General features: G+C 48.0%; 2 long non-coding RNA genes across 2 annotated transcripts; both read right to left on the bottom strand.

Annotated features, from left to right (window-relative positions):
• Positions 1-1,673: 1,673 nt before the first annotated feature.
• Positions 1,674-11,198, bottom strand: LOC310667535. Its single transcript, XR_014506311.1, has 3 exons — positions 10,506-11,198; positions 4,824-5,104; positions 1,674-2,854 (listed from the first exon to the last, which is right to left on the bottom strand). It is a non-coding gene; the product is annotated as an uncharacterized lncRNA (long non-coding RNA).
• Positions 11,199-12,723: 1,525 nt separating this feature from the next.
• Positions 12,724-13,756, bottom strand: LOC310671306. Its single transcript, XR_014507951.1, has 2 exons — positions 13,503-13,756; positions 12,724-13,123 (listed from the first exon to the last, which is right to left on the bottom strand). It is a non-coding gene; the product is annotated as an uncharacterized lncRNA (long non-coding RNA).
• Positions 13,757-26,839: the final 13,083 nt, after the last annotated feature.

Raw genomic sequence — 26,839 nt, 5'->3', positions numbered from 1 at the left:
GTGCTGAACTTCCCGAGCCCGGATAATTGGCCAGTTGTCCACTTTAGATGGGGCCGTGCTCTCCTTGGAACAGCAGGTTCATGGTTTAGGCATGCTCCTGGATCCATCTTTGTTGCTGGAGGTCCAAGTGACCTCTGCCTTGGAGTCCCTTCTACTAGCTTCAGCTGGTAAGACAGCTACTGTCATTTCTGGACCTTGATAACCTTACCACTGTCATCCATGCAATGGTAACCTCCAGGATGGATTACTGCATTGCGCTCTATGTGGAGCTGCCCTTGAAGTTGGTTCAGAAGCTGCAGCTGGTGCAAAATGTGGTGGCAAGGTATCACTAATGTGTTATCCTGCTATTGAAAGAATGGCATTGGCTGATCTATCCCAGGATAGATAGATCAATGTGCTGGTTTGGGGTATAAACTCCTATAAGGCTTAAGGCTGGGATGCCTGAAAGATCATATCATCCCTTATATACCCAATTGATCACTACACTTTGCAGGTGAGGGTCTCCCGCAGATACCATTTCATCAGGCGGTCCATTCTGCACAAATTAGGAATTGGGCATTTAGTGTTGTGGCGTTTACCCTTTCGAACTCCGCTTGAATATTAGACAGATGCTGAAGACCTTCCTCTCCCAGCAAGCCTTTTAAGTTGAGATCTGCATCTGCACTGGGATTATTATAAGCCGTTTTTAGAGTTTATCCCTTGTTTGCCACCCTGGTCTCCTTCGGGAGGAAGGGTGGGCTATAAATTTAACAACGAGTAAATAAAATAAATAAAAACCTCCTCTTTAGAGCAGTCAAGAACACACAATCTGGAAAACAGGAGCTCAGGGCAAGCATTCCTCCAACTGCTTGCTGGGGGAACTCCCAATCCCTGGTTTAGCTCATTGTTTCGACTTGTTTTCAGGGTGAATGGTTTTACAGGGGTTGTAATTGAAGTGCTTTCAGCTCCCAGGTCTACAATGGAAGTTGTAAGGTAGGATGTGCAGGGAGTCTTTCCCCTTTAGAACAAGCTGCTCCTTTGATATGTGAGAAGTACCTGCTTGGAATTCTCATCTCTTGCCAAGTGACACTCCATAGCAGCCAATTGTCTGTAATTGCCTCACCTGAATTAAATTACCACCCCCTCCCCACTTGGGAATGGCTGTTGATGCTCATCATAGCTACAAAGCTCTGCTTGTCCTCAAGGAACCCTTCCACACCACAAAGAGCTGCCTGAGATTGAACGAGAAGGGCTGTCGCTCAGCACCCTTCCGGCTGCGTTGGATCTACTCCACTTGCCCGTATTCTTAATTTGATTGGTACAGGGGAGAGCTGCCCCTGCCTCAGATAGCAGGGGGTAGAATGCAACACAAACCTGAAGCACATTAGCATATGTACAGTGGCTCAGTGTGTATTGGCAGCGAAATAAGTGCACCCTCTAAGTTTGTGGGCATCGTACGGGAGGCAACAGGCGGACTTTGCTGCCTGTGTAGTTACTTATATCCGTGACATTGTGGGGGGTTGGAATACTCAGGGTTTCCCAACCTTGGGTCTCCAGCTGGTTTTGGACTACAATCCCCATCAACCCTGACCGCTGGTCCTGCTAGCTAGGGATCATGGGAGCTGTAGTCCAAAAACAGCTGGAGACCTGGTCTAGATGACCCTCAGGCTCCCATCCAACTCTCTATGAACCAAGGGAAGGGCCTGTTCTGCAGCAGCACCTCAGCTATGGAATGTCCTCCCCCCTGAAATGTGACTGGTGCTGATGCCAATAAGCATCTATCTGGCAAGTATCAGAACCAAATCCCACACTGTCTTTGCTTGCTGTTCCCTTTGGCCACACCCACATTTAAAGCCACACCACCTTAACTTTCCCTAAAGAATCACAGGAACTGTAAAGGGTGCTGGGAACAGTGCCTTGGTGAGTGGTAAAGATCTGTTTTGTTTGTAAGTACCATTAAATATGGGAAAGAATGTAGGAAACAGTGCCTATGAACCCCATTTCAGCAAGGATTCAGGAATCCACTGCTTTAAATGTGTGGCATGGATGGGACTGTTACAAGTGGAAGATGATTTTGTAGCATCTGGTGTACACTAATATTCAGGATGAATCAAAAGCTTGAGGCCTTTTGCTATGTATCTCTAGATCAATACCAATCTCTCTAGTGCCCTCTTTCTCTTCCAACCTTTCCCCCTTTCGTTGGTACTAAAGCACTTACTACCACTAGCATTCTCCCCCTGCTCTGATCCGCAACATTAACAAATGGCAGAAGAGGGAGCATCTGGGCTTCTTAATATCAAAATATTTCTCTGTCCTGGCAGGCAGGGTCATTGCTTCCTTTGTGTATGTAGAGTCCAGATGTGCAGGGCTTGGCAGCGACATTTATTGGATGCAAACATTTCCCAGCATGACCTCGTGCGCAGTTGTGTCAGTGACCTCACAGTTAACGGCTGTGAGATCTGATCTAACCACCGTACATTTGTAGCTTACGCTCCCAGACCTTTTCCTTGATATGACCAGCACTTCGGCATTAACAGGAAAAGATCCTAAAACAGATCGGGGGGGAGGGGGAGAAACAGAACGAGAAAGGTGTTAATGAATACTTGGCAATAACAGGTGCCAGACTTTTTCAGCAGGCCTGGAAAACCCCAAGCAGTGCCCACCCCCTGGCTGTGCAACCAGATGTGCTGCCCTTGAAACAGCTGAGCTGGGTGGCACAGTTGCCTATTTGGGAGGAGATATGAGGTCATCTCAGATGGGGCTTTATATGGGAGGGGTTCCCATAGTGACAGACAGAGGTTCACCTTAGTAAGGGCTAGGGTGGGTAAAGTTCTCATTTTTCCATCTTCTCTGGAGCAGGCATTCATCCAAAACACTGCAAAAATCAACAGAACCAGCCTTCAAGGGAAGAACACCCAGGGCAAGCTGCATCATGCCAGCTGCACAAAGAAATGCTCCCTGGTCCCAGCACAAGCGTATCGGTGCTGGGCTCCAGGGGCTGTGCACAGATTGTCTCTCTCCCCCCCCCCCCATTTGCAAGCCTGATCCCTTGTAGAATAAACTGGGCTGGATTTGCAGGGAAGGCTCGGCTGCTGTTGGGCTCTTCCATTAGAGGGGTGAAGTCAACAGGCTGCTTGCTGATGTGAAAAATGGTGATAGCAGCAGCGCTGCAAGTCTCACTGATGGGCACTGGGAAATGGCAGACTCCCATGACCTGCAAAGAAAACAATCAGTGTAAAAATGGAGCCAGTGAAGGAGCTGTAATTTTGGCTGGGTGCTGTCGCCATGCTGCAAAGGAGCATGTGTCAGTGATGTGTGAAAGGGCAGGATGTAGGAAATCTCTAGTGGAGAGAGAGTTCTTCTGCACGTTATAGGACTGTTTACAAAGGTTGCATGCCACTCCTAATCTCTGCCAAGCAGTAGCAAGATTCCAGGGGGTTCCAGGATTGTATTTCCATTGGCAAAATTGAGGGACAGTGGAGCCTATTTTCTTTAAGAAATATGGTTTCTTGTACACATATTTACACCTGGAGGTTTCAATGGAGGGGGTATAGACCATTATGTTCCAAGAGTGTTTCTCCTTGCCACTCTCAGAGCTTCAGCAAGCTTGGGTCTAGAGCAGCAGTCAGTCATAGCTCCTAATCTCTTGGTGCAGCCTCCTCCAGCCAGCCCTATGATGGCCTTCCATACTTCTTCCTCCTTCTTCAAGAAACAGAGGTGAGAGGAGTCTGGGGTCTCTCCCACAGCAGCACACAAGCTTACCCTCTAAAGGAAGCTGATGATGCTATTCCGCATGTACCTCCGAAAACAGCCTTGTCAAATGTATGCATGTATCATTAATTTTATATTTCACCTTCCCTGCCAGGAGATAACACCCCCCCTCCCCATTTTGTCCAATGACCCTGTGATGCAGGGTAGGTTGAGAAAAAGTGACTGATCCCAAGCCATGCAGTGAGTTTCATGATTGGTAAATAGCACCAAAAGCTGCAACCTTTCCTCATAGTGGAGTTTGAGAACTCTCAAGGGGATGCCATCCAATTCCAGCAATTTGTCCATTTCTATTTTGCCAATTAGGCTGAGTGCCTCTGTTCCTCCAACTCCCACCCTACAATAGTCAGTTCAGGCAGTGGAAAGAAAGATGCAGAGAATCCATTCTGCTGGTGTTAGGGCAGGGATGACTGTTAAATGGAATGCTCTCCCTCACCAGATGTGATCTTTACTGTGTTTATAGAGCACAAACCCAGATGGAGCATCTATAAAAGAGAATCTTGAGTGCAGGGAGAGGAAGAGGAAGAGAGGATCAGGTTTAGGGCCTAGTGATTTTTGGAGCCTTCCTGAAATCTGCTTTCCCACAGCAGGGCTGAGGACATAGAGGGCATGGGTGCTGGCTCCCGAAAAGCTATAAATATGCCTCTTAGCAGCTAGCCTCCAGTGAAAACATGGGGCTGTGCCAGGGCTTGGTTGTGGCATCTGAAAAGCAGGCTGGTGTCATGGCACCAGGCATGAATAGCCAGGGGTTGTTTTGCTCAAATAAGGCAATCGACTGACACGGAGCAGGACCCAGGGAAAAGCTCCAGATTCCCAGGCTCCTAACCAGTAAGTCATGATGGCTATGTTCTTCCTCCAGTTATTAATATGTCATATAATGCCAAGATGGCATCTTGCAGGTTCAATACAGGCACTGTGAGAACAGGGTGCTGAACCTGAAGGACCTTTGGCCTGATCCAGCTCTTCTTATGCAATTAAGTACATTGAAAAGGTCCATCTTCATCTCTCTCCCCGCTTCCACTTTGAATGCATCCCATTGTCTTCCTCCCAGAGTGCTCTTTCCTTCCTTCTCCCACCTCGTCGAGTCCTCATTGCTTCACCCATTCCGTCTACTCTCTTTCCTCATCGCTCTCGCAGCACATTGTGCATCTTCACCCATTCTGGAAGTGAAGCGTGGAGCTGCAGATAAATCGATGCTCACTTGACCAGTTCAAACGCCTGCCAGTAGGCGGCACATCAATGTGATTGAAGGTGCACTTCTCTGGTTAAAACGTCTCTGACTTTCGAGAGGACCCACATGCATCCCTACAGTGGGTGTTCTTTTGGAGGGTGGGCGGAAGAACATGGTTTCCAAAGTCTGGGAACACACAAAAATAAAAATATAACGCTAACATTGTTGCACAAACCAACAGCTGTTGCTTCAAACCTGGAAGGGCTGTGGCTGAGTGCATGGTTTGCACACCAAAGAAGAGACCTTCATCTGAAACCTTGGAGAGCTGCTGCCAGTTGGTGTCTACAGTCCTCAGCTAGATAGACCTATGGGCTGACTTGGTATAAGGCAGGTTCCTCTGTTTCCCTGGGTAAAAGGTGATCTTAGAACTTTTAATGTTATGCTATAGGGAAACCTTGGTAGACTGAGAAACTCCTAACCTGCCCCAGTCTGTACATCATGGCATGCAGCCTGCCTGTGTCTCCTTGCCACCAACTTCTATCCCATAATCCTATGGCAACAGAGATAGGAAGTATCACTCCTGATCCAATCCATCCATAAAATAACCCCATGTTACTGCACAAAACAGGAGTGTAGGCACACAGACCTGGTGAATTCTCTTGTCTTTACAGTGGATTCCAAACCAGTCATGGGATTTCGACTCTGCTCAGGAAAAATGTGTGACTGGCTGCCCCAACCCACTTGCTTCTCAGATTGCCTGTTGTGAACCTGGGAAGGGTCTGCTGGAGACTCCAGAGCAGAGAAAAGGAACTTATGACCTTCCAGATGTTGCAGGACTACAGCTCCCCTCATCCCTGACCATTCACCATGAAGCCCGGGGCTGATGGGAGTTGGAGTCCAGCAACACCTGGAGGACCACAGCAGGCTCTCCACCCCTGCTCCAGGGATGGATGGACTCTCTGCTAGAGAAGCAGGATACGGGGGAAGGCAGAGCATGAAGCAGCCCATCCAGGAGTGTGTATGTGAGAGAGTGTCTCCACTCTGGGCAGTCCTATTCTGTTTGATTTTAGCTGCGGCTGGGTTTTTAGCATAACCATATGGCTAAGTGTTCCTGGAGGCAGTGGGAGGACGATTTGGCTTGCGCAGCATAAATATGAGCTGACCTGCTGTTCGTAACTTTTCAAAGGCAGAGAAGTCTGAAGCTGTCGGCAGCCAGATGCAGGGTCCCTCCCCCATCCCCTCTGTTCAAAGAGATCCCTGCAGAACTTTTGCCAAGGTCTCCTTAACCCACCAACCCCCTCAGCTAGATTCGTGTGCTGCAAAGGGAGAAACCCCCCTTCTTGGCTCACGCAGCCTAGCTGCTTTCTCCATTAAATGCACTTATGATACTCATTTTTTTTTGTATATACAGCTGGCCAAGTGCAACATCCAGTTTGGCCTGCTTTAGCTACCGGTCTGCCTGAGAACAGGGTCTTCTTTGGCGCCAGGGAGAGAGAGAGAGAGAACTCTGGCTTGTGGGCATCTTTGAGGTTGAAAAGGAGAATGGAGCAATAGCTTGATGGGGGATGTCACACTGATGGTCAGAAAGCAAATGTGCACAAGTTCAACTGGTTGGTAAGCCTGCCTCTTGTTTGTTTCCTTCCCCTGCAGCACTTGGCACAATCCTCTTTGTTGCGGCCATCTGGATTTGCTTTACAAGATGTATGACTTGCCTTTACAAGATGTATGACTTGCTCCGGCACAATGCATGAGGCTCGCTCGTCCTCTCTGCTTGCTGATGGTGATAATGCAGGCTAATCCATCCGGGGTGTTGATTGAAGAAGGTTTTTGTCAATGGGATGTCTGGGAATAGATTGACCATTGGATCCCATCTAGCAATAATGGGTGGAATTCAACACCACACTAAGCTGAAGTTCCTCAGCAGACTACAAGTGATGCTAGTGAAATGGGTTGGGGAAGATAAGGAGCTGGAAGTCAGCATGGCTCTCGTGACTGGTTGCTGTAGCTCCGATACTTCCTGCTGCACAACAAGCTTCCTCTAAAGCAACTGTTCCACTGGATTTTCATATTATTCTCAGCCTTCTGATAAGGCAACAGTCCTTGCGTTTGGTGGTCAGAGAGGGTTGAATCTGGGCCACGGTAATGGGTATGACTTACTAGCAAAACATGATGGAGTTCCATCGCCCACATTCAGTCACTACAATGGGAGTTGGGGAAATAATGCCAGCTCCCAGGGCTTGAATGGGACATTTTGCTGCCAGAGGTGAAGCTGGAGCAACTGGCTGCTGAACCTTACTTCAACACTGGTGATGAGACAGTGGCCACATGCACACCATATATTTAAAGTGCATGGCCTTCCCAAAGAACCCGGGGAATGGTAGTTTGTTAAGGGAGCTGGGAATTGTAACTCTGGGAGGCGTACACTACTATTTGCAGGGTTCTTTGAGAGCCAGTGTGGTGTAGTGGTTAAGAGCGGTAGTCTCGTAAGTCTGGTGAACCGGGTTCGCATCTCCGCTCCTCCACAAGCAGCTGCTGGGTGACCTTGGGCCAGTCACACTTCTTTGAAGTCTCTCAGCCCCACTCACCTCACAGAGTGTTTGTTGTGGGGGAGGAAGGGAAAAGAGAATGTTAGCTGCTTTGAGACTCCTTAAAGGGAGTGAAAGGCGGGATATCAAATCCAAACTCTTCTTCTTCTTCTTCTTCTTCTTCTTCTTCTTCTTCTTCTTCGGGGGAGGCAGTGTGCTTTAAATATAAGGTGTGGATGTGAGCAGTTCCTCTTTGGCAACCACTCGTAGCCGAGTAAGATTGTCTTCTGTGAATACGGTCTTAATTGTGAGTCTGTAGGTGACTGTGGAGGCCAATTCTGGATCCGCACATCCTTCCACAGTGGGGACATAGGTTTCTGGGTGGGAGTTGATCACGATGAGGATTTGCCAAATGTGCCTTCCTCTTAGCTTGTTTCTCCCTTTTGTCCTGAGTTTGTGCTTCTTTGAAGTCCATGACACCTTTGGTAAAGGCTGTTTTCCAACTGGAGCACTCGCAAGCCAGTGTTTCCCCGTTGTCGGTGTTTATACTACATTTTTAAAGATGTGCCTTAAAAGTGTCTTTAAACCTCTTTTGTTGTCCACCGGCATTACACTTCCCATTCGTAAGTTGGGAATAGAGTTGTATCCATCACTGCAGCAGGTTGACCGAATGGTACACACAATTTAGTTCTCTGGACATCTGGACACTGCTACCTGCCCTCCAGCTTTGGTCCTGAGGCAGCTGTCTCCCTCTTGCCTAATGGAAGAGCCAGCTCTCATCAGTCTTGCATATCTTTAATTCTTTCACTGTGGTTTGTGAACCGGCTGTTTTCCTTTCCTTTGCACATGCTTATGTCTTGACCTTTGCAAAAGGTGCTGAATCGGAAAGCCGTTGATTACACTGAAGATGCAGCACTCCTTGAGCACATGCCTTGCAAAAGTTTCAACATGCACTTAAGCTCTTTGTTCCAGACAAAGTTTCCTAGAGCAAGGAAGCTGAGTGATGGATCGCAAAGAATGAACCACTACAAAGATGTGGACTTGGCTCTCAGGACTTTGCTATGTCAGCTCTGTGGGCCAGCTGCTGGATGAGACCAGGGTGCTGTGACTCAGAACCGAGGAGGCTGTTGAGTCATGCATTGCGGATGCTCAACCACAGCCCACCCAAACCTGAGTGAACCCTTCGGGGATTCAGTCTGGGAAAAGATCAAAGAAGCCAGATGCAGTCAATTTCAGAGAGATTCAGGGATAATATCTTTTTCTGTACCTCTGACCAGCTTTATTGCTAGCCCCACTCTCTGCTGCTTTTCCTGTGGAAAGGTGACAGTACGGTGAGGGTAGATGGACACCGGCTGATGCCCCACATGGGAATCCTTCTGAAATGAGAGTCAGGCCGGGGTGGGGTGGGGATTCAGAGCAAGGGAGCAAATTTTGTGCAGTATACTCTCCCAGCCTCATCAGCCACTCCCAAGCCATTTATTTTAGATTAGAAGGCTGCATCGTCAACATGCATCTTCCTCTTCAAAGCATTTCAGGGCAATGCCGCAGACCCCATTCCATCCTGTACCGGCCACTCAGGGCCGCTTCCCAAAGCACATTTTGTCCTTGGAATCTGTTTCTGAGAACACAAAATACACATATCATGTCAATTGCAAAAGGCACCCTCATGTCAGGCCTTCCTTCCAAATATGTTACATTTACAAATAATTTTTAAAAGGAATATGCCATAGATATTTGATCCCATATTTTATTAACCCATTGACTGCCTCTCAAGCAGTTTACTTTAGGAGGCCTTGCATCACATCCCGGGCTGCCGAAATCCAAGAGGCAGCCATAACTTAGGACAGGAGATTTGGGATGTCGTGCACTGACTATGCTGCATGGTACCATCAGGGAAGGAGTCGGGGGTCCCACTCAGCACAGGGAATAGGGCTGGTTCACCACATTGTGAATGAAGTGGGTGACACACACTGTCCTCTAAGACCATTCAGTCCAGAGCCTAGAGTTGCCTATCTGCACCACTTGTGCCTGGCCTTGGAGGCAGAGTCCTGGCCCCTTTGGCTGCCTATGACACAGCTCTGTGGAGTATGCCCGCCTTGAGAGACAGGGTTTGTCTGCAGTCCTTCTAATTCAAAGTGTGCCAACATGCCCTCAAGGGGCTGGCAATTAAGCTGCCTTTCTGAAGAGGCATGAAGCTTCCTTGTTACGGTCTGATAAATGCTGCATTAGTCATATTTCGATCTGGGCCAAGTGGGATCCGCTGCGGTTGAGGAGCCCAGCTGCTCCTGCCCTCCAGCCACTGAGCTGCAGAGTTGCCTGCCTGCCTGCCTGCCTACCTCCTACTGCAGATCTGACCCCACCTGGTGAGGCTGAGCCGCCCCTGTCTGGTACATCACGTAGCCCTCCCAGGGCACAATGTTAGTCAGAGGTGGTGCATTGCGGTTTCTCCACTTTTCCAGACTGCCGTGAGCATGGGTAGTCAAAGCAGCTCGTTCTCCCCCCTCTTTTGTCAAAGACTCTTTGGCAGAGAATCAGTCCCCAGAGTCCATTTCCGAACAGAGGCAGTTTTAGGGGGAGTGCAGCCAGTGTCAGAATCAAACACAGGGAGTGCCTCAACTGCAATTTAGAGAGATGGGTGTGAGAGATGGGGGCACCAAATTTTGGCACCGCTCAGGGCGCTGCTGGAATTTGAGAAGCCAAGGTCAGCCATGGTTCAGAGGATCCATTCAGAGGGCTGAGAAGATAGGCTGAGAGGACCCTTGAACACCCTGAAGCCATTGTGGGGTTACTTCAGTGTTCACCTGGCTCAAAATACAATCCACATTTCCTATGCGGATTTGCTGTACATGCAGGTTCACACGTATGCCGAGTAGGTAATGAAGTATCATGGGCTAAATCAGAAGCAGCCAATGTAGTGCCTTCCAGTTGTCGTTGAACTCCAGGTCCCATCAGCCCCAGCCAGCATGATCAGGGATGATAGGAGCTGGAGTCCATCAGCCTCTGGAGCATAGCAAGTTGGCTATCCCCAAGCTAAATTCTGAACAAATACACATTCAGCCCACCTTCTTAGGACATTAGTTTGGTTGTGCGAATTGGCCCTTGATCCTTCAAACTCAAGAGTCCAGACACCCCTTTGGCCCCCGGGATTTGCCAGTCAGGTCAACTGCATTGTTTGCATAGATCTAGTGATGGAACATCTTCTCCTGATGTACCTCTGTAATGGCACACAAATATATAATTCATTGTGTGAGCCTAGGCTATCTCAGGGACAGAATGACATCATGAACCCTGAGTTGTCAAAGCATTTTCACTCTTAAGATGGTGAGTCCGGTGGCTGAGGGCTGGCGCCTAAAAAGGGAGCTGCTGGCCTGCTAGGTAGGTCTTCTGTGTGCTGCCACAGGAGGTATATTGAGACCCAGCATAATTGCTGTTGCACCTGCCTATGACCAGCGCAGAACCATACATACAACCTTGCCTCCTGCTCCCTTGTGCTACTCTTGGCATTTTCAGCCTGGTCAGAAACAGACAAAGGCACTGCTTGCTATGCTGCGAGTGCCCAGGCAACCTGGCCTTGGCGATGTCTAACTGGAGCCTTTTCTTTCTAACTGCGCCTCTCTTTTCTCCTTCGGCTTTGTCGCTGCAGACACCTCCCACCCTCACCCCAAAGAGCAGCTGGAAACAGAACGGTGAGCACGCCTTGGCCTGTTCCTTCTTCGAGGCAGCAGTGGAGGAGGGGAGCAGGGCAAAGGAGGAGAGGCAGGGAGGGCTGTGTGTGTGTGTGTGTGTGTGTGTGTGTGTGTGTGTTGTGTGTGTGTGTGTGTGTGTGTGTGTGTGTGTGTGTGTGTGCAGCAGGAGACAGCTCTCTGGCTTTCTTTGTTAATATACATTGGATTCCTTGGGGATGAGGCTGGCTCTGCTCGGCCATGTGGGTGGTCGCTCACTTTGCATCTTCCTCTCAGCAGGAAGACGGGGAAAGCCTGGTCCAGATGTAGGAGAGCTCTAAATGGCAACCTGCTCTGGCCAGTCCCCAGCAATTGCCTCCCTCCCTCCCACTTTCAGTCCCTTGTGGAATCTCAACCTCCTGCTTCTTTTCAGGAGGCTCCAGCAGGCAGGATGGGAGCTGAGCCCCTGTTGAGCAAGGGTGACATCATGCAGCCTCCGCCAGGAGGGAGATCAGAAGAGGAATTTAAAAGGACTGGCATGCTTCGGCACAGAGAGATTTCACGTAGGGCGTGCCCATGCATCATACCCAAGAAACCCCCCAAGTTGGGGTGGGTGATTGTCAGTGTTGGGTTCTATCAGTTTCACATGTTCCCACTCTTACTTCTCCACATTTCCACTTTTTTCTTTTAAAGAAACTTCTCAGCATTTTAGTGCAATTCTCTTGCAATTCTCACCTTTTTATCTGCAGTTTTAACTAATATATGTTTTATTTTTTTGCAAAGCAGTCTCCCCTAATATAATGCATTTTACATGCTATTTTCACTGATCTATGCATTTTTTGTACACATGACATGGCTGGAGAACTACACGGCAAAATTATGAGAAGTACAGTTTCAAAGAATAACACCGTTTCAGTTTGTGTATTTCTTCCAGAAAGTACTTAGGTTGGTTCACTTTTAAGTGTGAACTGAATCAAAATTCTCCCTCAGGAGGGGTGTCTGCTTTTGGGGGAATTGTAAGTTGTGCAGTTGCGTGGCAAGTCCCCTCCCCCATGTGAAATGAAGACACTGGACACGTTATTTAAGGTTAATGGGCATAAAAAGGCCACAACTTTATTGATTACAGAATTTAAAGGTATTGACCTTAGGCATTGGCTCCTATCGACTACCCGGCATGGAGACCGGGAAGGGTTATCCACAAGTCGTGGGAGTCCTGTTGAAGTACGCCAACTAGGATCCCACGTGTGTCACCGCTCTGGGGCGTGCCGGAGGCCCTTACCTCCCTAGGTTTCGGACAAGGCAACGCCCCCCGGAGTCCTCTACCGGACTACCCTTATCCTTGGGGGAAGGTGATGGCGCTTCCTTCCCCCCCATTCATTTGCATAACAATTAACCCCTGCCAATGCCTAACCGCCACTCGAGCAAAGCTCGCCGCCAATACCTTCAAACCTGTAACCAACTCCTAATCCCTGCTATGATGTCCCCCAACCAAATATCGTTTCCAGCATCTGACAGATGCACACCATCCCATCTGTAGAGGGCCTCGTTGCTGTACTGGATGCCTGGGTGACCTATGACACACCCGCCCAGAGCCGCCACTCTACGTTCCACAGCCCGCTCCAAGACCTTTCTTGCTTTATTGATTCCAACTGGGCTCACACAATCCCTCCATGTCCTCCTCTCAAGCAACGAGGACCACAAGATAGTAATGTTTGGGTAAACCGCCATCAGATCAGCAAAATCATCAAAAATGTTCCATCTCAAGTCAATAGCTTTGCGGTATGCTAGGTCGTTTTCCCCCAACTGGATAACCAGGGCATCAGGTGGGCCCTCAGAGGCCGCTCTCGCCATAACGGCTGGCTTGAATTCGCTCCAGCGCATCCCTCTTCGCGCTATCCACACCAGCTCCACATTTGCAGGCAAATTCAAGTTTTGCCCCAACCCGGTACTCATGGCACGATTCTTGGCCCAATGCACAATGCTGTGGCCCACCAACCAAATGCGCACCCTCTTGCATTCTGAAAAGAATAGACAGAAAAACCAAGGTCAGGAGAACAACCGCTAGTCATAGGTTCTTTCTCACATAAGCTTTGTATGCATTAGATTTCCACCGCCCTAAGTCCTTTATCCTCTCTGTGGAGAGTCCAAGGTGCACTGCAGTTGTAGCTGCCCCGATCCGAAAGGAGTGAGCCGCAAATTCATCCGCGGGCAGTCCGCATGCTGCCAACGCCATGCGCATCACTCGCGTAAACTGGTGTCTGGCCAAGAGCGATCCATCCGCGTGAATAAAAAAGGGGCCGGGGCTATTGGGTCTTAAGTAGAGGAAACGCCTCGCATCCCTAACCGGACAGGGACCACTAGCTTGTGCAGCTGGTAACCGAAGGAGGGCCCCCCGACCCTGTTGGTCCGTCTTAGAGCTCCGTACTTGAACGATCAGGTCAGTCCCTGATAGGGTCAGATCACTTAAGAGGATGCCCCTCTGGCAGTGGGCAACCCCTCCCTCGCAGACTACCTCCCCTATGCGCAGGGCACCAAAGAAGGCTATGGAATAAGCGGCAGAGAATAGGCGAGCTTCATATTTAGACCAGCATATTTCTCATAATTTTTTGTGAATCTGGGTCAGGATATCATAAGTTATGGGCCTCCTCTTGTCAGAGCTGGGGGGCTGCAGCCGGCGCCAACCTTCTAGTGTCTTACGCACAATAAATTCAGCGCATGGGTCGGTGGCAAAAAAGGCTTTACAAAAATATGAAATCCCCACGGACTGAATATTGAGTCTTTGGTGCCCTGCCCAGCTCCTTCAGGTGGGCTAAGTAGCGGAGGACCTCCCTCGTTGAGGGAATGGAATTCTGCCTTTTGCTGGGTATTCTGCTGCGGAACTTTAAGAAGTCAGCCCAAGCCTTCTTGTATGATCTCATTGTGGAAGGGGCAACTGCACCAAATACTCCCTTCATCACTTCTTGCTCCCAAGACTCCAGAGATGCTCCGGGAAAGGCATCGATGATTGTTCCGCATCCGGCGCTAATGAGCGGAAGCGCTCCATCTGAAAACGAGATAGAGCATCCGCGATGTCGTTATTAATGCCAGGTACGAATTTGGCTGAAAAATATATATTCTGTTCCAGACACAGAAGGACGAAGGACCGTAACAAGTTCCCCACCCTGGTGGAGCGCGTGGACTGTCTAGAAAGAACCGCTACTACTGCCTGGTTATCTGTGTTGAAACAAACCCTATGGTTGCGGAACTGCTCTGCCCAAAGATGTACTGCCACTACAATAGGGAAAAATTCCAAGAATGTAAGGTCTCGAGTAATGGGCTGGCCCTGCCAGTCTGCAGGCCACTTTTGGGCACACCACTGGCCCCTGAAATAAACTCCAAAACCCAAAGAACCTGCTGCATCTGACTGGACTTGGAAGTCAGCATTGAGTGCCATGGAATCTTGCCATAAGGATATACCATTGTACCTGTCGAGGAATTGTAGCCAGACTCCCAGATCCGCCTTAACTTCTTTGGAGAGGCGCACCCTATGCTGTGGTGCCCTGAGACCTGCCGACAATCTGGCCAGACGGCCACAAAAGGGCCGACCAGGCGCCACTACCCTACAGTTTGTGTATTTCTTCCAGAAAGTACTTAGGTTGGTTCACTTTTAAGTGTGAACTGAATCAAAATTCTCCCTCAGGAGGGGTGTCTGCTTTTGGGGGAATTGTAAGTTGTGCAGTTGCTGTGCAGTGATGGCCTATATGAAGGAAGTAGTGGCATAGTGACAGAAGGCTTGCACCTCATCAGTTTTTTGTTTCGTTTTAGCATTGATATGTGCTCACGACATTTTGCTGCCTGAGGCAGAGATGGTACCCCCTCATTTCTGGCTGGCCTGGCCTCTGATTTCAACCACACCTTTCATTTTATTCTGTTGGCAACATCTGTCACAGAGCATCTGTCATATGGTGTAAGAGTGGAACTATCAAAGAAACTGATGCACATCATCGCTCCTGTGCAAAAATATGAGTATGGAGCAATAAATGCAGCAAAATGGTGTACACACCAGTCTCACAAATGCTGCTCCAATTCTTATTCTGGTTTCAGGTTACTGTTGTGCTCTTGATCATAAAGACAAAGGAAGATTTTTAACAAAGGCATGGGTGAGTCCATGCTAGGCTTTTCTGCTGCTAGAGTTCCAGGTTTATATTCCATGTAATTCAGTAGAAGAGCAGCTGCTTTGCATGCAGAAGGGTCCAGGTTCGCTCCCTGGCACCCCCAAGATAGGGCTGAGAATCTCCCCTCTCTGAAACCCTGAAGGGCCACTGTCATTAGACAAGACTGAGCTAGATGAACTAATGCTCAATTTAAGGAGGCTTCTGGTTTTCCTATATACGCATCTCCTCTCAACATCCCAGATAATGCAGCTCCAAAAACACTGTATTGATTCCATAATTTTGCCCAGTGGAATTGATTGGCAGTAGGTTTGAGACAGACAAAAAAAATGCTTCCTTGCCTAATGCCTGATGAGCTTCTGGGATTTCCTGGTGTCATGAGAGCCACTAGATTAAATGGCATCAAAATGAGGTCGAACAAAGGCATGGAGTACACCTGTCCTGTATGAGAGCTAAGTGCCACTTCCATGAATTCCAGATACTGGAGAACAGGGCAAAGCTGCTGCCTTTGAAAACATAAGAAAAGCCTTAATGGATGAGGCCAAAGTTCTCACAGTGACCAATCGGATACCTATGGAAAGCCTGCAAGCAGGACTTGGGCACAACAGCACTCTCCCCTTCTGTGAATGCATCTCAGATGCATCTGGTTGGCCAAAGCTGGAAAAAGCATGCTGGGCAGCTAAGCAGACCCAATTCAGCAGGGCACCTCTTATATTCTTATTGCACATGATGCTAGAATTCAATGCTGCCCAGTGCAGTGTGTGAAGGAGACTGCCATCACAGCTGACATCTCTTTGGAACGAGGCTCTGTCTCAACAATCACAGTGTCTATTTGTGATGTATCCTTCCAAACCCATGCCAAGTGCTGGCTTGTCTCCTTCATATACTGGCTGGCAGAGGTTCTGAAGGATTTGTACAATGGCAGAGAACAGCCCAAACATTCATAGCCTGGGGCCCAACCTGAAGCTTTTGCGAGGCTCTGGGGTATAAATTCGCTAGTGATTTTGGCAAACAGTGCTATAGCATCTATTTTTTCTTTTCCTATCAAAGAGGTCTGTCTTACCATTTTTATTTTCTACCTATGTTCACCAGGTGAAATGCCAAAAGAATTTATGCATACACTGTGCTTTTTCAGCTAGTCGTGATGTCTATCTTGTGTCGGAAGCTGAGCAGCGGGAATCATTCCATTTGTTATTTAAGCGTTAATCATGTTAGGGTTAAAGTCAGCTAACAAAGAGAGGGAAGCACTGCTTAGCAATGAAGCTGATTAGTGTGATATTCACTGAGGCAGCACATATCCTGATTGGCTATCTAGTTCTGATGGAGTTTTTATCTCTGAATGTTTGGTTAAACGTCTTTCTGCTATGTACAAGGCCTGAACTAAGAAAGACAAAATCTCCCTTTTTATTTCTCCTCAAACTATAGACTAGGCTTTATTCCCCCCCCCCCTCAGATTCCTTAGTAAAGTGGCATTGGACTTTACTTAAGGGACTTTACTAACAAATGTGACATCCGGGATCAGAGGCAGAACACCTCTGAATACCAGCAAATGGAGAGGGTCATTGCCCTCGTCTCCTGCTTGTTAGCTTCTCAGGAGCATCTAGTCACCCAATGTGAGAAGCAAGTTGTTGGATTACATCAGGGGGCCGAGGGTAGGTTGTGCAGTGGTGATACATGGATGTCATGACCCGGGACCCACATGGAAGTATGGCCCAGGAAGATCTACAGGGCACACACCTAGGTTCATACCCTCTGTCACAGAATATGTGACCTCAGCCTGCTAAGTGCTGAGTCTGCATAAACGCATTATCACAGCCACAACCACAAGGTATCTGTGCCATTGCCCTGTATTGGTAATGTGTTGGAAATATAATAATCTCTCTCCTGCCTGTTTATTTTGCAAATAATTCAGTGCTGCCTTGAAGCTCTGTTTGCTACTTCTCCCTGCACCCCTTACCTGTGAATAAGAAGGTCATTTCTGTATTTTGCGGGCATAGCACCCATTGTGGGCCTCTCTTATCAGCTTCCAAAGCAGAGAAGAGCAAGCTAACCTTGAGCAGAAGAAATACTGGGAGATATTCAAAGAAGAGAAACAGTAAATTCTCCTGACCCAGACAAGTCTTCATGCAGCAGATAGTAGAAAAGCAACATTTTGTATGAACTTTGCTTAAAGGTACCTGTTGTCATGGTAATTTTGGGCAGGCTGTTCTGACCAATGAAATTTGTTTTAGGGGTCAGCAAGCTATCCAGGGACGCGGGTGGCGCTGTGGGTAAAAGCCTCAGTGCCTAGGGCTTGCCGATCAAAAGGTCGGCGGTTCGAATCCCAGTGGCGGGGTGCGCTCCCGCTGTTCGGTCCCAGCGCCTGCCAACCTAGCAGTTCGAAAGCACTCCTGGGTGCAAGTAGATAAATAGGGACCGCTTACTAGCGGGAAGGTAAACGGCGTTTCCGTGTGCGGCTCTGGCTCGCCAGAGCAGCGATGTCACGCTGGCCATGTGACCCGGAAGTGTCTTCGGACAGCGCTGGCCCCCGGCCTCTTTGAGTGAGATGGGCGCACAACCCTAGAGTCTGTCAAGACTGGCCCGTACGGGCAGGGGTACCTTTACCTTTAAGCTATCCATGCATTCTGTTATCCAATCATATTACTGAAAAGGATCGCACACAAGGTGATCATGCATGTAAATGTTATGAAAGTGTCTTGAATTTTGTATTTGGGGTCGAAAATTTGGAGAATTCCTCTGGACCATTTATTCTTGTTGCAGTCTGCAATAAATATGATCTCTTTCCACGACGCTGCTGTCTTTATTTGGCTAAAGAAGACCAGCGTGTTTCCAGACTCCCTTTATAGGGTAACAGTGGCACACTAACAAACTTTATCACTTTGCTGCCATTTGCCACCACAAGCACCTGCTGTTTCAGGCAGCTGCCTCACTTTGTCTAGTGGTAGGGCTGGCCCTATCCAGAGTGGATTGCTGCAATCTACACCAGGCTAGGCTTTTATGCTCCAAACAGACTGTGATATGTTTACCTCTTTGGAGCAAAAGAGGCCTCAAAGCTAGTATCAGAAACCACAGCATAACATCTCCTGAGCCACTCTAGATTGATCTGAACCCTTTGGAGAGCCAAGCGGGCAGTAAAATACCTGCCTCCTTGATGTGCTGGGTGACTTCCCATTCATGGGAAGCCTGCACAGCTCTAGCTCATAGCTGTCCTAGATGCAGCTATGCTTGCCTTCCTTTCCATGTATTTCCAGAAAGGGCCTGAAACTCGCCGGAAAGCAGCAGAAGCTGTAACTTCAGCCAAGATCTCTACACCACGTCAGGCCTCTGCCCAATTGGAATTGCGATGTTCAGCACCCGTTCTGCTCTATTTGACAGAAGCGATGGCGAAACCAACCTGTGGTTATCAATCCTTGTTTTTGTTTTCCATGTGAAGAGCCAGCTCTGGTTCCTGGCTCCACTAGGCCTCGGGGGGCAAAACCACCATCTCAGAAAACAGACCTGTGGTTTGTTGCCATTTCTTTGTTGTTCCCCTCAAGGAGGGCCACTGTGGCACCCCATATTCTTGGCCAAACCAGGCTCAAAGGCATGTCTGAAAAGTTAGGTAGTTTTTAATGCTTTCTGTCACTCAGCTAAAATCTTCCTTAACTCTACAAAGCAATCTCAGATACAGTTACATCTGTTGTGGAGGAGTGGAGGAGGATCCAGGCAGTGACGATTGGAAGATTTTTGTTTAGGTGTCAAGGGGTTGAGTGGGCCTGGAATTGTTGTAGCCCTGTTTTTTCACTGTGTCTGGCATAGTGGTTTGGCCTCAGGCACAAGAGCCTATGGGGAGGGAAAACGCAGTTTCATGGAAACATCTAACCTACTGCAGAGTTCAGAAGCACAAACTTCATCCCAGCTGCTCTGAGGCCTTCGTAGGAACATAGAAAGCAGCCTCATCCTGGTCTATCTAGCCCAATATTGTCTACACTGACTGGCATCAGCTCTCCAGGCTTTCAAACGAAGAAGAAGCTGGGGGGGGGGGTTGAATCTGGGACCTTCTACATGACAAGCAGGTGCACTGTCACTGAGTTATGATGCTTCCCTCTTCGAAACTGCCAGGAAAGGGCCACCTCACAATTTCTGAAATGGACTCCTTTCATTCCCTACAGCAGAGCTTTCCAAACAACCATACAAAGACCTTGTAATTTGCCTCTGCACTATCATTGCAAAGCTGGTATTCGCAAGTATGACACTTTGCACTGGCTGAAGAATTGACACATAATAATAGAGTTTTAAGGGGTTTAGCAGATCCTGCTGCATTTTACTCTATCTCTTGTAAATACAGGCTTGCAGAGAATTTGGCTTCTACAAGAATCATCTTCGAAAGACACCTTGATTATAGAATCATAAACTTGGAAGGGACCCAAGGGTCATCTAGTCCAACCCCCAGCAATGCAGGAATCTCAGCAGAAAGGCACCTTGATATAAACCCTTTTCTTTCTATGAGAGTAGCAATATGTCATTGCTTTCTTACTCAGCTTTATAAAGGAGGATCACTACCCACAAGAGGACGCAGGGGGTGGAAATGTAATGTCTGTGTTGTGTATGACCTTCTTTTGTTTTGTCTGGCAATATTCAATTTTATTGTTTGCTACTCTGGAAAATACGAATAAACAATTTTTTTAAAAGGCAGCCACAGATGGAAATGAGTCAGAACTGGAAAAGACAGTCACAACTGGAAATTGTGTACAATGACCTAATGTTAAGAACTAGTAAAAATTATCTGTCTTCACTGATCATTAGAGAGTTCACCTAAGCTAACACCATAGAAATATAACATGAATAAGTGCAGAATAGCCCTAATGTTTCAAACCTCATTACTAAGAGATGATATTAAAGATAGTATTACTCTTGCAAAGTACAATGGTAAAATGGTTCTCAAACTTAATCCTTTCAGGGAGTCCGTTCGACTCCTGAAACCATTTGAAAACCAAGGCGCAGCTTCTGATTGGCTGCAGGCGCTTCCTGCACTCAAGCGGAAGCCACGTCAGAAGTTCGGCTTCCGAAAAACATTTGCAAACTGGAACACTTACTTCTGGGTTTGCAGCATTTGGGAGCTGATTTGTTCGGGAGCCATGCTGTTCGAGTACCAAGGTACCACTGTACTGACATTCTGGAGGCAACCCCGGTGTGTGTTGTGCAATTACCCTCCCTGGCTGCCGACCTTGCATTTATTTTCGCTCTTTCCCCTACATGTGCTGCAAGGAGTGGGTGCAGACTATCATTTCACTGCAGCGCTTGCCACACTTATCACTTGCACAGGGGCGTGGGGCAAAAATTCCCCTTGACGCTTGGCAGGATCAAGCTTGCCCAGGGTGAGAGAACTCTTCTTCTTCCTAGGATAATCTGCTCTGAGTCTGTATGGACTCAAGGCAGCAGCCTGGAGTATCAGTGGCTGCTACTTCCTTCAAGCACCCACATTATTTACTGCTTTAGCTGTCACCCTTTGGCTGCTTGTCTCCTACAGGGCCCAGTTCGAGACCAACAGGAGCTAACGGGAACAGTCCCAGCATTGTGGGGGAACTGAGATCCTGTCAGTTGCTGGCCTGGCACTCCAGTAACATTCCTGGAGCAAGTCCCAGCAGGCTGGGGCAGGGCAGAGATTCCACAGCTCTTTTCTGCCTATCTCCATCCAGGGCACTGAGGCACTCCTTACTTCCTCAGCTTGCTGACCTCTGCACAAGGTCATTCTCTTCCCCTATGAAAGGAGTTAGCTGGCTGGCAAACCCCCTCTCACCAAGAATGATGAGAACATAAAGAGTTTCCAAGGCAGGGCAGGTTCATTGACCCTCAGCTGTCTGCATTCATAAGCAGCCAGTGCCTTCCACTTGTGTGTAACTATGGAAACCACAGGGGGAAACCCTTAAAATGCATTAGCACGTCACTTCTCTCCTACGCAGGATTTGCCAGTGTGCTTATGGGGGACGTGAGAGGCACTGTGGTCTAAACCACTGAGCCTCTTGGGCTTGCCAATCCGAAGCTTGGTGGTTTGAATCCACATGACGGGGTGAGCTCCCGTTGCTCTGTCTCAGCGTCTGCCAACCTAGCAGTTAGAGAGCACACCAGTACAAGTAGATAAATAGGTACTGCTGCGGCGGGAAGGTAAACGGCATTTCAGTACACCAGCCAGAATCAAAGAATCAGAAACAGAGGCAGAACCAATAAAAGACAGTGCACAGTTAAAACTATAGAAATTGCTCCCACAATTAGTGGCAGTGATCACTACCAACTTGAGTGGCTTTTAAAAAGGACTGGAGAAACTCATGGAGGAAAGGGCTCTCTGTGACAACTAGCTATGATGGCTATGCTCTGCTTTTACAGTAAGAGGCAGCATGTTTCTGAATACCAGTTGCTGGCTACAGCAGGAGGGGAAAGTGCTGTTTCGCTCAGGTCCTGCCTACAGGTTTCCCGAAGGCATCAGGTGGTCCATCGCGAGAACAGGATGTTGGACTAGATGGACCACTGGACTGATGCAGCAGGATTTCCCTATGTTCTTATTGGATAACAAAAATGATGCAATGGAACATTGTTGGTACCTGGACAACCTTCAATGTTTGCAATGTGTGCAATTGCACAGTGAGTCTGTGCACACTAGGCTATGCCTCTCATTTCCCTCCCACCCACCCCCCAACACCCAGCCACTAAAAGGAAAATCTGCTTGTTCAAAAAAGTTTTTTGTTTTTGTTTGCAAATTTAACAAGAGAAAAGAGAAAAAGATGATACAAAATTACAGAAGAGGGAGGGAAATGATGATGATAAGTGATATACAAGTAGTAATACTAAGAATGATAGACCACCACCAGTTCACATTGAGGACAATCTGCTTTATTATTACTGTTTGTTCCAAAGGAATACTGAAAACCACAGAGAGGTTTTGATGACTGTTTTATTTACTGGTAGAGAAAGGGATGATGGGGAAACTGAAGCACTGCCAAGCACGGAGCTCCAAATTGCTTGTTATGTATTGGTACCTGTCTTGGTAATGATGGCTTTTAGCTAGCTTTGAACCCTGGGCCCAGAGGCAGGCATAAGGCTGCCACAATCTTTTTCAGGCTGATTTTGCCTCTTTTGCCTGTTTTAATACTTTCAGTTATACAGCTGCTAAAGTCGCAGAAGCCTTGTAGGGAAAAAAGAATGACAGACCTAGAGGGGGAAGCAGAGATTAATAGCCAAGACTGGCTTTCTTCCTGCAACATTGTAGAAAAAAAGATGTCAGTGCCCCAATCCATGGGTGTCAGATAAACAATTCAACACGTCAGAGCTGCAGTGCCTGAAATACAAAACATCTGTCCTGTTGGGCACAGCTGTCATATTTCAAGATAAGCAGCAACTTTTAAGAAGAGATGTCTATCAAGATAAAGAGATTTGGCTCCTACACACAGTACCTGCCTCTTCCCCTATCTCATCACAATATCCCAAGAGTGGAGAACCTCATCCCCCCGCCCCGAGGTCAACTGTGGCCCTCCAGGCCTCTCTGTGTGGCCCTCAATACTTTCTCTAGGCCACACCCTACCTTTGCATTGCTTCACACCCTCCTTGAATGTTTATTCATAGGTGGAATGTGTCCTTGAACTCTGATGATGCCTCTTGCTTTTCTGGAAGGGGAGCGGGGGGGGGCGAGGATGTTTAGAAACTACATTGCTGTGTACAAAGGAACAAAATGACATTCGTTGCTCTGCTCACTTTTGCCTCTGCATTCCCTCTGCATTCAATTTGAGCTGGATTTTGCTGGGCAGTGATATTCTTCATTAGATCACATTTCAAGTGCACGTGTTTATTTCTTCTGTTTTGATCACACTGCAACCTGCTATGAGCCCTGAGGACTGGGCGGGAATTAATAAACCAATTCAACAATCGATGTCAGCCTCTTGTTCCTGCCTCATGTCCTGTGGCTTGCCTGAATCTTGCACACATACATATAGTGCAAGGATCTTCATCGTGGGATGAGGGGCTCCACCTGCCATTATGTCTGCTGGGAAAAGACAGGGGGCAGAAGGACAGTGAGGTGCGGCTGCCGTTGATGCTCAGCAGGGATGTAATTAGGGGAGCCAGATTTGCAAACGGGACGCCAGTGTCTGTCTCCGGAGCTCCCTTTAATTTCCCAGCCCCACTCTGCCTTTAACCTAATTAGCACTGCTGAGGCTTTGCGTGTGGCACCACCATGGAGCCTTGCTCGGGAGGATGCCTTCTCCCCTTGCATTCGGCAAGCACAATCTCCCACACTGGGCCATATCGCCTGTCTTCACGAAAGCTCATTGCTGTGGAGTTCTTTGCGTTTAAAGGATTAGCACAGAGCCACCCAGTCTCAGCCTACTGAGAGCAAAAAGGCCGTAACGTTGCCTTGAGAAGAGCCACTGGAAAACATATTCCATTCTCTTGGCTTGGTACAAAGGCTGTGTGCACACTGCCAGCTTAAGATGCAGCTAGGTCAGTCCTTTTCTCAATTCAGATGGAAGCTGATCTGGGGGGAAACACATCAGTACGTGCAGGTCCTGTTTTACAAACATTCGCTATGCAAAAATTCACTAAGCTGAACGTGAGGAATTAGTACCCAAGCCTTGCTATGCACACTGCAGATTCAGATATCCTAACAGAGAGCATTTTTTACTTCTTTGTTTCATGGGTGTAGCCAGGATTTTTGTTGGGTGAGGCAGAACCTCAGTCTGCAATGTATTTTTATTGATTTGGGGTGGGAAGCTGCCCCTCAATGCCCGTCTTGGCTACATGCATGCCTTAATTACCTCTTGCCGGTTGGCTGGGGAATGGAGGGCGGTTGGGAGCGATTGGACAAATCAGAGAGCATTTTTCTACTGGTCTCTCCAGTGTTTTTTGAGTGGAGGGGGGCAAAATTCCATGTTTGGGAACATATTACAATTTCCCCCATAAGAATCAATGGAAATCATTGACTTGTTATGTGAACACGTGCCTAACATACCATTTGTAGGGAATGCATTGTGTTTAGCATGTGGGACCTGCATGTATTTCACAATAAATGACAAAATAGAGACAGGATAGATGGATTGTGGTTAACATCATGAGTACCCTTCCCAAACTAGCAGTAGGAATGCCAGATCAGCTGCTCATAATGATTTAATAATTAATAATAATTAATAATATAATTGTGTAAGTGTGATCTTTAAAAACGGATAAACAATTTTGGCTGCAAAATAAGGAAACCAGCAATTAAAGCACCCTTGCCCTAGGCAGAGGGTAGAAACTAAGTAAGCTCCAATTAAGGAATTTCATGGAAGAAAAGGGTTAGGGAACTAATTAAAGGGGCAGAAGCCAAAAAGCAGAAGTCATGTTAAAAAGAAAGCAGCCATGTGGGAAGCAACTAACTAAAGGGCCAGGGGAGATGCCTCAGTACAGTGGTACCTCAGGTTACATACGCTTCAGATTCCAGACTCCACTAACCCAGAAATAGTACCTTGGGTTAAGAACTTTGCTTCAGGATGAGAACAGAAATCGTGCCCCGGTGGTGCGGCGGCAGCGGGAGGCCCCATTAGCTAAAGTGGTGCTTCAGGTTAATAACAGTTTCAGGGTAAGAACGGACCTCCGGAACGAATTAAGTACTTAACCCGAGGTACCACTGTAATGTTTTGCCAGTCCACATTAGTCACAGCAGACAGGAAGTGCAGCTACATTTTAAGAATCACCACAAATCAAATCTGAAGGGGGAAGAGAGGGCAACACAGAAGACTTTGGGTGGCATTCTGTTATGTTTTACTTGGAGTAGACCCATTAAGATGAATGAGCATGACTATGTAAGGGCCATCAATTTCAATGGGTCTACTCTTGAGTAAAATTTAGTTGAATATCATCCACTGGAATGCAATAGGATGGCAAGGATGTTGCCCAGTGGCATAGCCAACTGCTAGGGTGCCCAGGGCGGTGCACATACCCTGTGCCTGGGGGCAAGGCGAGCCATCCTTGGGGGGTGGGGCAATCTGGGAAAGGGCATGCTGTGTGGAGCCTCTGTGGAGTCCACCTGCCGCTTCCCCCTCAGCTGTAGGGTGGCTGAGGGAGAGGCGGCAGCAGTCACAAGCCCCACGCTGTCGTTTTTGAGCAGCGTGGAGCCTGCAGGTGCCTGAGCCACCACGTCACTCCCAGGAGAGACGCTTCGCTTGGGTGCGCTGCAGGCCCCGCAGTAAGTGCCACCCCCACGGTGTGGCACCCAATGTACCCCGCTGCCCCAGCTACGCCTCTGATGTTGCCTAGATTCTCTGGAAAAATAAACATGAGTGAATGAAATATGCCCATTCTGGGAGAAAGAGCTAGCACTGAAGCAATCTGAGAGAACTGGTAAGCCACAGAAATGTTCAGCCAAGTCTTACTAATTCCAACTTTTTTAAAACAACAACAACCCTGAAAAAGCTGTGAAATGGTTATGTGAACTGGTTTGGCTTCACATTTCCCCAAACTGCTCTCTGTGGCCACTCACATGTGATGATGTGATTTTACCAAAGCAAAATATTTGTCACTGACCATTCGGCAGGACAGTGTGATACATCTTCTGCCCATGAATGCAATAATAATGTCCAAAGGGTAGGCAGGGTTTGCGACACCATGTGGACTTCCTGGGACTGGGAGCCACCTACCTTGCTACAGGGGGGTATCGCCCCACCCCCATCTCAGCAGGCCTATGGGCTGCCAGCTGGGGGTGGGGTGAGGGCCAGCAAAAGGGCCGATGCTCTTTGGCACAGGCTCCTCTGAAATTAAATAAAGTTGTGGCCAAATTTAAACCCATACATTGTTGTCCTGTCTCATTTCTGGGGAGGGGGCATTTAGCGTGTGGGCTCGTGATAATGATAATGATAATAATTTATTTCTACCTCGCCCATGTGGCTGGGTTTCTCCAGGCACTCTGAGCGGCTTTCAACAGAACATTAAAAACAGAATAAAACGCCAAACATTAAAAACTTCCCTAAGACCCAGTTGCACTGTAGGCTCTGGGTATGGAGTGCTAACTAGTAAGATGCACAGCATGTGAATCGCTCTGGGCAACTATCTGCAGTGGAGCTTCCAAGTTCTGATGCTCCACCCCCACCCCATTTGGCTGTGTGGGGAATACAGCCTACTGCTTGAGTCCCTAAAGCTGAAGATTAAGCAATGAAGGCTTTTCTTGGCAGAGCTTCTCCCTACCACTATCACAGAGGAAAGGTCACCAAACACCTTTCCTTCCTCTGGGAAACCCCGGTTCTACAACTGTGAGCCTTAGGCAGTGGGAAGGGGCAAGTAAGTGGCCAGTGGAGATGGAGAATAGTTATTCTCCCCTATTATCTGGTGACTGTCCAGCACCCAAAACTCAAATGATCCGGTATCCTTCTCATCTGGCACTTCCGCAGGGAAATTAATTTCCTTCTTGGCTCAACCACCAGATTAGTTTTGCAGAAAATGAATCCTGCTTCCAATTTCTTTCCACTCTCCCTCTCCATCTCTTCTGATTTGCTTGACCCTGCCCTTCTCTTCTCTTAAACCGCTTTGTCTCATCTCTCTCCTTGCCTCTTCTTGTCCAGCCACAGCATTATCATGAGTGCAATT

The sequence above is a fragment of the Podarcis tiliguerta genome (genome assembly GCF_965153285.1).
Source record: "Podarcis tiliguerta genome assembly, chromosome: 2".
NCBI lineage: Eukaryota > Metazoa > Chordata > Lepidosauria > Squamata > Lacertidae > Podarcis > Podarcis tiliguerta.
Note: the sequence above shows the minus strand (reverse complement) of the source record. Positions and strands in the feature narration are given on the sequence as shown.